This window comes from Berghia stephanieae, chromosome 3 (genome assembly GCF_034508935.2).
Source record: "Berghia stephanieae isolate SIO BIC M18660-M18661 chromosome 3, UCSD_Bste_1.3, whole genome shotgun sequence".
Lineage (NCBI taxonomy): Eukaryota > Metazoa > Mollusca > Gastropoda > Nudibranchia > Aeolidiidae > Berghia > Berghia stephanieae.
The window spans coordinates 95,886,288-95,895,232 of record NC_088362.1 but is presented as its reverse complement, the minus strand read 5'-3'; the positions used below and the strand labels follow the sequence as shown (position 1 = coordinate 95,895,232).

Genomic DNA, 8,945 nt, shown 5'->3' with positions numbered 1-8,945 from the left:
ATGGCAAAAACAATAACAAAGGCCTGAGTGACGTCATCTGCATACTATATATAGTCACTTACTTCGCTCGACTAGTAAATAATTAAATCTAGTTCGCTTACATACAATTGGGCCCTGGTTATTTTACAAAGTCAAGAATGGCTTGTGACCCGATGTGTGACAATGGTCGCCAAAATTTGACACCGGAGATGCGTGCTTGTGTTATTGGTGCTATGCGTTTAGCTAATAGACTCATAACATTTTATATATAGATAGTATGCGCTTGGCTAAGAAGCTCATAACATTGCCATCCGGAAGTATAACGGACCAACACACAATACTGTGTGTATCCATGAACGTTTATAGTCAGGTTAATACAGTTCAGTGAGCATTACTCATGAACGCGGATGGCAAAAAACAATAACAAAGGCCTGAGTGACGTCATCTTCGAACTATCTATAGAGAAGGTTCGAAATTGATGTCACTCGGCTCTTTGTTATTGTTTTTAGCCAGTTATTATAATGAGTACTTCTCACTACGTTGTGTTAATCAGTCTGTAAACGTTCAAGGCTACGCATAGGTTTATGTGTTGGTACCTTTCATCCGACTGGCGGATGTTATGAGTATTTGAACTAAGCCCATAGCATCAATACGTTAACCCAACTAAACTCATGTTTGAATTAGTATCTGTTCATAAAAATGACGGATATTGTAAGAGTTCTGTAAGAAAAAACAGACTACGTATAGATAGAACGAAGATGACGTCACTCAAGCCTTTGTTATTATATTTTTGCCATCCGCGTTTGTGAGTGAGTTCATGATTACACATAGTTTTGTGTGTTGGTCCGTTATACTTCCGGATGGCATGTTGTGAACTTCTTAGCCAAGCGCATACTATCTATTTGTAGTGTATGAAATGTAAATTTGGTTCCCTCTGTCAAGCTGGAGGAGAATCAATGAATCAATGCAAATCAAATTAAACATGGCAAATCCGTGCGAATGCACTATCTACTTGAAGACACGTTCTATATGTGACAAAATTTCAAATATCTTGATTTCTATAGGGAATGAGATTAGCGGAAGAGTAGTGTTCCTTGATTGGATGTCACCCATAGTCTGTGACGTCACCGGCGGAAAAGTTATTAGAGAGAGAACGTCATGTTGGTTGTGCGCGGAAGCGAGGACGAGAGACGCATGCGCACAACCAACATGACGTTCTCTCTCTAACAACTTTTCGCCGGTGACGTCACAGACTATGGGTGACGTCCAATCAAGGGACGCTACTCTTCCGCTAATCTCATTCCCTATTAAGAGCACCATAATCATATTATCAAGTAAATCATCATTGTGATTGCTTCACGGTTCAAAGTCAAACTAAAGGAAACTTAGCTATAAAAATAGATTGAAGAGAAAAGATTCTGTTAGATGTTTTGCCTTAAATTGAAAAGACAGTTTTTTTAATTCAAAAAAGCCAACAAAAAATAACAGTGATTAAAGAAAGAAAAAATGCAATGAAATGTGTGCTCAAAGTGCTTGACTAAAGGTCCCAAGCCGGCAATAACACTTAGCATGGAGGACGAGACATGATGCCTGTGAGGCAATAATTCAAATCTTTCTTATTTTTCGACAAAGACACATGGTTACCGGCCAGGCACTCATTTTACACCTGAGTACGGTGAGAGAATGTAAGTAATGAGTCTTTTCTAAAGACTCAACGTTGCCTCGCCAAACGGGGCTCGAACCAGGGACCTACAGGTTCGAAGACTGCAGATCCACATATGTGACCCTCCGTCTCAAAACGGTATTATGTCGCGATGATTCAGACCCCAAGAAGTGAATTTAGAGATAGAATGATGAGAAATTGGAGCTTAGATGTTTTTGCAATGCAAGAAATAGTCTTTATACTCCAGCATAACGTATAGAAATTAAACCCAAGTTGGATATTTGTGGCTATGAATTCATTTTCCCTTACCGAGTGGATCCCGACATAATACCGCTTTGATACGGAGGGTCACATATGTGAGTTAGAACAGAATTACTTAATACATCAATAACTTACGATAAACCTCAACGTGTCAAAAATGTTTTCAACATTCGGCTTCAAGGAACTCGTGTATTCTAAATAAGAAACATGTTTAAAACTGACCATTTGACCGGTCATCTGAATCTATCGACGTATCCACACCGAGGCACGAAAAGCTCATCCTGTAAAAACGCTGTAGCCTCATCATCTAGTCAGCTGATCCTGCGTAGGACGTTGCTTCCCGAACTTTCTTGCGAAACAGATTACGGTTTTCCGCCAGTCTACTTGCTTGAGTTGCTGTCATTCCCAGCCATTCACATATATCTTGTTCCCAGCTTCTTGTTGGTCTACCTCTTCCTCTCTTGCCGTCTACCCTTGTCTGCAGAATGTGCTTTTCTAATGATTCGTGGCGAGTCGTGTGGCCAAAATAGTTCAGTTTCAATTTCTTTACAGTTTGAAGAAGAATTGGTGATTTTATTCCGATCCTTCTCAGGACTTCTTTGTTTGTTTGTTTTTCAGTCCATGATATTCTGAGTATTTTTCCGTAGCCTAACTCATTCAATTCAAAACATAAATTTACAAAATTGAAACAAAGTGAAATTAACTATAGAAAAAGCTCAATGCTAAATTTCAAAAGTCTGACTGGATGAGTAAAAGAATGATGAAAAAAAAAAAACGACAATTGCACATTTCAACAAAATTCCTAACTGTACGTGAAAATTGGAATTCTTAACGTGAGTGCAGAACCAGCAAAATACTTTTTAAAAAGATGGTAGGTTTTTGTTATTGAGCGCCATGTCGGTTGTAATAAAGACAATGTTTGAATTTTGCAGGCCACCATTTTCCACAGATATGGTTCTTTTAGTTTTACTCTCAATACGCTTCAACAGTTATGACGTCACTTCCCTCGTAATGACGCATAGTAACTTAGCAACTGGCTCGCTCTAAACTATCGGAACAATGTAAGACACCCTTATGAAATATTTATCCGACGAGCATAAAAGTGTATCCAGAGGAGAAAGACATTATAAATCTGATCGTGTTTCGACTTTTACACATTCTGATCACAAGACATATGAAAAGTTCTAGCCAGCATGAGGAATAAAAAATATCAAATTTCTTTGTTTAGAACTACGATGGCCGCCGTTGCTGGGCGACGTGACATCAGACTATTGAATCCAATTACAAAGTGTGGTCCTAAAATTCAGAGAGTTCGGTGCACTTTTTTGTGGAAAGCGTATGAAGACATTTTTTCTGACTAAAATATAAAACAGATATTTTGTAAGTAGACAGTATTACTATTTAAACAGTTCAGTTCAAAGATCATTTCAGACTATTTATCAATAGTAAACATAAATCCGGTCTAATTTCCAAAGTATTGACGCGAAGTAACTTTTATCTTAATGTTTTTTTCTGGACCAATTTGGCCTAAGGTTTCAACCGATGAAAATTTACCCAGGATAAATCTACCGTAGGTATTTCAACAAAATTGTTTTGAAATTTCGGGAATTCTATTTAGACAGACTTTAATCAAAAACAGAAATAAAATAAAAATAAATAAATTCTCTTTATTCATCCCTAAGGGGATTTTTTGTCTTTAGGGTCTATTCCAAGGGAAGACTGGAATAACCCAGGCGTCAGCCGCAATGCAGCGCCGCAAAGTGAGCTGAGGCTAGGTGACTTGCTCAAGGCCACACAACGCGGCGGGTAGTCGAACTCGGTACCCTTCGGGAAGGAAGCAAAGACCATACCGCTGAGCCACGCTGTCCCATAAATATTCATAATATAACATTTCAATGGTTTCACAAAGCTGAATGCGATATTCAAAACTGTTTATCTATTCCCATAGCAGGCGATATATCGAACCAAAATTAAATTTCATACATTATAAGGCGCCTGCTAGGCGCGGCGCCTGCTAGGCGCTTTTTGTAATCGCACTCTTACAATATCCTTCACTGCTTTAGCAAGTAAGAGGTAACGTATGTAAAGTGCCTAACACAAGGACACAACGACAGGTCCCTTTGTTACCTAACTGACTTAAGCAAGAACAGTCGGAGAGCGTAGCCTCACTAAGCGGTTTAAGACGTTTCGTCAAGGAGTACAGTAAAATTGTGTTTTTATGACCAAAATGAAATACAGTTTTTGTTGGCGTACGGCAATGTAAAAATAGGTGACTTTGACTCGCGCAATATCTACAAAATGTGCCCAAGCATTTTACAAAGGGTTCCAATTCTAGAACAGCACACTTTAGTTTGAGGAGACACGCAACCTGGAAGACACTATTTATTACAACTCCTTTCCAACAAAGACGATGCTAGTACAGACTAGCAGATAACCCGAGTATGGTGAGATAATGTAAATAAAGATCATTTTGCAAAGGAATCGAAATCAAATTTGTGCCAAGCACAACGAATTCGAACTTACGATCTACAAGTGGCAAACTGAGTATTAATACCACTAGACCACGACGGGGTAAATGAGTGATGTAAACAAAATCCTAACAGTAAATTATGAATACGACGCTTTTGAGGTGTATACACAGAACGTAATTATCTTTTTCCACTTCACGCATCTTAAATAGAGCGCCATAAAAGGTTTATATCGCATTGTGTTTGTTTTCAATTTAAAAACCAGAATTCCTTTCTCACGCTGACAAAACACAGTTTTCAATTTATAATGTTTAATCTCGGACACCAGCCCCCATTTATGTGGCGGTATGTGTTGAAAAGCAGAAAGAATGGTTTTAAAAATGTATATGTTATCTGCACTGAGTAGGTGAAGGAGTCACCTCACCGCTGGGAAGATATTGTCGTGTGTCATCACGGCTACTGGATCACACTTTGGTCATTGAAAAGCCACACATACCGCAACAGTAGTTTCCAATAAATGGAGGTCCCGGGTTTTTTAAATTTTAAATCGATCGTTATTTGAAGGACGAGTTTTCTGGACAAATTTCTGATACGTGTCTTTCCAGAGTACACAGTCCACTGGTTCAAGACTCCATATTTCTATGTAGACAGCAAGGACATCTAATCGTATTGAGGGGTCTTTGGTAGACAGGGATATTGTTGTGATGTAGCTTTGTTTGTGCGCTTCGCTTTGTTATTATTTTCAACGCTTTGTTATGCTATGTCTGCTTTATCTGTTTTCGTAACTGTTTGCTTTTCTGCTTGTGCTGCAGATCATCGTGCTTCTCGTCGTGCGTACCTCTTTTGAATGTTGAATAAAGCCTAGACTTAGGATTAAACTAAAGACAGACTCTTCTACACTCACTTCAGATATCATTTCAATTACAAAGATATAAATATCTCGGAAAGACTTTTTTCGATTAGGTAAATGCCATCTGGATAGTGTACGCCAATATACTAGTCTAGGTATCGGACTTAATCAATGTTGATTTATACTAAAGTAAACAAACACCTAATCTTGTACTTGGTTACGACTTAGAGATAAGAGAGATAAAATCAATTGTGACATAGATACTAAATAATAACACAAATAAACATTGGGAAGAACAACAGAAGAAGAAGCACACAATCTTTAAAAATGTCAAATGTTTCCAAGTGTAATAATAGATAATAATACAATAACACATTATACAGATAATAACGAAACAAAGCTGAACAAAAAGAAGCTGATACAGAAGCAAAACACATTTAATAAGGATAAAACGTGTGATGTCAACAAACTGATTCCAATCTCATTGGAAGTGTAAAACCAGTCTTCCGGGGGACTAAATACACACCTTGTGTAATTGATCTTCTGGTTTCAGAGTGATGGCATCTCATTTTCTAGTCTAAATTTATGATGGTCGTCAATAAATACCATCCATCTTCAATCTTATATGTCCGTAATGTTAAGAATCTGCCTATAGATAGTTCGAAGATGACGTCACTCAGGTCTTTATTATTGTTTTTTGCCATCCACGTTTATGAGTAATGCTCACTGAACTGTATTAACCCGACTATAAACGTTCATGGATACACACAGTTTTGTGTGTTGGTCCGTTATACTTCCGGATGACAATGTTATGAGCTTCTTAGCCAAGCGCATACTATCTATACATCATGCTACTAAAATAGTTATGCGACCTTAGGATTCAATCTGTAACCAATTCCATATCATTCCTACAAAGGATTGATTTTTTAATTCAGAAAAGTGAGTGGAGCAGGCACTTATGTTGTTAACAACAAGAGATGAAGTGAGTAGGAAAGTGCCAGAAGACAATAGAGAATAAAAAATGTTCGCGCCGGTGGTGGGGTTTGAACCTGCGACCTTATTGGTACGACAACTCCGCCTGGCCGGTGAGAGCGTGACTCTACCGTATGAGCTATCCACGAATACTAAAATATTCGTTATTGGTCGCAGGTTCAAACCCCACCACCGCCGCGAAAATTTTTATTCTCTATTGTCTTCTGGCACTTTTCTACTCACGTCATCTCTTGTTGTTATCAAAGGATTGATTTAGAACCGGAAGAGTGAAAGTAGTTACATCACAATTTCTCTGCACTATTATCCATAATAAAGTTAAGCATATTAATTAAAGAGTACGATTCACACCGACCGTACATCGTTTTGAATGAAACTATTGATGATGAGTAATATTATTATGAACTTTATTTGAATGTTCATTATTAAATAGATAGTATGCGCTTGGCTAAGAAGCTCATAACATTGTCATCCGGAAGTATAACGGACTAACACACAAAATTATGTGTAAGCTTACACTTTTATAGTCTGGATAATACAGTTTAGTGAGTAATACTCATAAACGCGGATGGCAAAAAACAATAACAAAAGCCTGGGTGACGTCATATTCGAACTATCTATATGTAACCTAATGTTTGGAAATTGCAGAAAAGGTCGTGGTTATTTATAGTGAAAGAGAGAGAGAGAGAGAGAGAGAGAGAGAGAGAGAGAGAGAGAGGGAGAGAGAGAGAGAGAGAGAGAGAGAGAGAGAGAGAGGGGGGGAGAGAGATAGAGAGATAGAGATAGATAGATAGAGAGAGAGAGATAGATAGATAGAGAGAAAGAGAGAGAGAGGGGGCGGGGGGTAAGGATAATATTGCCCTCTCCAAGCCCTTGACATTTGTTCACAATGTGTTTGATGTGTATTTATTATCAATGAATGGAAAACGTTTGTGGGTTTGCTTGTATCTATTATCAACTGTAGAGGTATGTCGTTTATTATGTGTAAATGTGTCTGGGTGTTTATATGTATGTGTATTTGTGTGTGTATGCGTGTGTGGTTTATCTTGTATACGTGTGTTTGTGTGTGTGTACGGGCATGTATGTATGAGCATGTTTGTGAGCATGTATTAAAAAATATTTGTTGTGACGTATTCAGATATAGCGAGGTTTTGTCTTTATAGATAGTATGTGCTTGGCTAAGAAGCTCACAACATTGCCATCCGGAAGTAAAACGGATCAACACACAAACTTTTGTGTAACTTTGAACGTTTATAGCCTGGTTAATACAGCTTAGTGAGAATTACTCATAAACGCGGATGGCAAAAAGCAATAACAAAGACCTGAGTGGCGTCAACTTCATTCTATCTATAGGCAATGTTGAATTTATTGTAATAAAGAAAACGTATGTTGGTATCAAAATATGTGGAATTTTTAAAAAATGATGAAAATTTGACACACACGTACCTTTCCTTTCCTTGGGACTCGCGAGTCACAAGGAGCCTCGAATCCATTAAAATCGCATTGGGTGTTGAAATCACCAACACATATTTTAAAGCACTTCTTGTTTTATTTATTTATATTTTTTTTTTTTTAATTAACAGCGATCAGGATTTGATACCATTCTAGCTCGCTGTGGAGACCCACAGATTACAATAATAATAATATTATTAACTTTCCAGTTCGGCAGCTTGGCGATGAACCCGATGGTCTTTTAGTGACGGAAACTTGATGCATCCCACCAAATAATATTAAGGGCGATTATTGTTAATATCATACTATCACGTATCACATTATGGTAATATATTTATGAATATTATAATGATATTTTTCGACTATTGACGACAGTCCTTTTAACCCAAACTTTGAATTTCACATCACGTTACCGTTATGATTGCGTTGGTTTGATGTAGGGCCGAATGTGAAAGTAGAAAAGCGGGAATTTTAACCATGTCCTCGTTCGTATCCAAAAGGTAACGAGAGAAAAGAGTTGTTTTGCGTCTGGCCGCCGCCGCTGTGCACATAAAACCGCAAGGATAAATTAACGAAATCGGAATGACGATAGGCTAACAGGAAGCGATAGAAAAAAGAGGGTGTTGGTAGGAAATTGGAAAAGGTAAAGGGGTGGGGGGTGGGGGGGGGGGGGGGTATTAAATAGAGAGCACTTCCGTTACCTCTTTCGTCCCGTTTTGAATTTGATAAACGGTTGTCAGGTGAATTTATTGTTCGATGGTAAAATAACATTTTACAACAGTATTTCTATGGTGTCCGGAAAACAAAAACAGATTTTAAAAATAAATTTTAAAAAGGAGTTTTCATATAGTGTAATATACACTACTATATGTGCTCGCCACTAAAATGCTCTCGAAGCGTTTTTCAAGGGATCCCCCGTCAAAAGCAACATTTCACTCGTAGGACAAGAGTTAAGCCTTTGATGTGATAATACGATTGTTGTTGACACAAAAACGCTGTGACCGTCAGATACTCGTTTTAAAATGAGTGTTTGTGACAGTGTCATTATGATGATCTATCTATCAAGGCCACAAAGTCCTCGCCGCATTCGTGTATGGTCGCGAACCCGCCCGGTAGCTTCGTCACAACTCAACGCTCGGCTCGAAGGCGAGTCAGAAGGTGAAGGTCATAGGAACCACAAGACAACAAAACCGACTACAAGGTACCGCATAGCTGACAAAACAGCTTTTCTCAATTTGACCAGAAAACCTCTATATTATATCAATTGAAGGAAACAACCCCT

General features: G+C 38.1%; 1 protein-coding gene across 2 annotated transcripts in view; it reads right to left on the bottom strand.

The window, feature by feature from the left end:
* The window catches only part of LOC144968916 (uncharacterized), a 64,054-nt gene extending 55,842 nt beyond the window's left edge, over positions 1–8,212 (bottom strand). The window contains exon 1 of one of the 2 annotated variants that reach the window (XM_078907762.1): positions 8,077–8,212. The gene's annotated coding sequence lies outside the window, so the exon portion shown is untranslated. Of the gene's footprint in view, positions 1–7,657 lie in introns of both variants that reach the window. The other variant, XM_078907763.1, reaches the window with a different exon arrangement.
* Between the last annotated feature and the right edge of the window lie 733 nt (positions 8,213–8,945).